Source organism: Arachis duranensis, chromosome 3 (genome assembly GCF_000817695.3).
Source record: "Arachis duranensis cultivar V14167 chromosome 3, aradu.V14167.gnm2.J7QH, whole genome shotgun sequence".
NCBI lineage: Eukaryota > Viridiplantae > Streptophyta > Magnoliopsida > Fabales > Fabaceae > Arachis > Arachis duranensis.
In genome coordinates, this window is record NC_029774.3 from 39,658,930 (window position 1) to 39,659,209 (window position 280).

The following is a 280-nucleotide window of genomic DNA, read 5'->3' on the forward strand; positions in this document are numbered from 1 at the left end:
CCCAGAAAACACAGATTAGAGGATATAAAGTGGGGGAATGTATCCATTCAGAGGGAGGCTCTCATAATTCACTTTTCATGTTTTAGATGTAGTTTTTAGAGAGAGAGGTTCTCTCCTCTCTCTTAGTATTAGGATTTAAGATTTCTCTTACTTTTAGGAGTGGATCTCAATCCCAGGTTCTTTATTTATTCTATTATTTTATTTCAGTTTGTTAATGTTGGTTTACGAACTTCATGTTAGAATTGATTTCTTTTATTAATGCATTTTGAGGCATTTCAGA